Source organism: Seriola lalandi, unplaced genomic scaffold (genome assembly GCF_002814215.2).
Source record: "Seriola lalandi dorsalis isolate HSWRI2012SDOR001 ecotype SW California unplaced genomic scaffold, Sedor1 jcf7180002053739, whole genome shotgun sequence".
In the NCBI taxonomy this organism is placed as follows: domain Eukaryota; kingdom Metazoa; phylum Chordata; class Actinopteri; order Carangiformes; family Carangidae; genus Seriola; species Seriola lalandi.
Window position 1 is genome coordinate 3,737 of NW_019524292.1, and position 511 is coordinate 4,247.

Below are 511 nucleotides of genomic sequence, written 5' to 3' on the forward strand. Positions count from 1 at the left end.
TTTGATGTTGTGTTTCTCTGTCCAGGTTCTACAGCGCCCCTCAGTCCACAGACGGTCACACACTGACACCTGGTGGAGAGTCTGTGAAACTGCAGTTGAGTATTGTGAATAAAACGTAAGGAGCAGACTAGAAGAAGAGGGCTTCAGTGATTCTTGTTCTGATACTGTGTCATTGTCATGTATGTCTAGACTCTCTGGGAATGTTATTCTTATGGGCATGGGCGTAACCACTCATCCTTTGGGGGGGTCGTGTCCCCCCCAATACTGGGAAAATACCAATCTGTCCCCCCCAATATTATGTATAAATATGTTAAATATTTCTTCCTTTTAGGAACCCTGGCTGTCAACTGACCCGTCTCTTGTTATTTCCGATTCATTTTCAATTTATTTCCGTTTGTTAAGGAAAACAAAAGTGTGTGACCACCCCCCTCCCAATTATACACTTGGTTGCGCCCATGTAACACCGGCTCCGTTTGAAGCGCCGGCTCCGACCGCCACACGACTGAGGGAG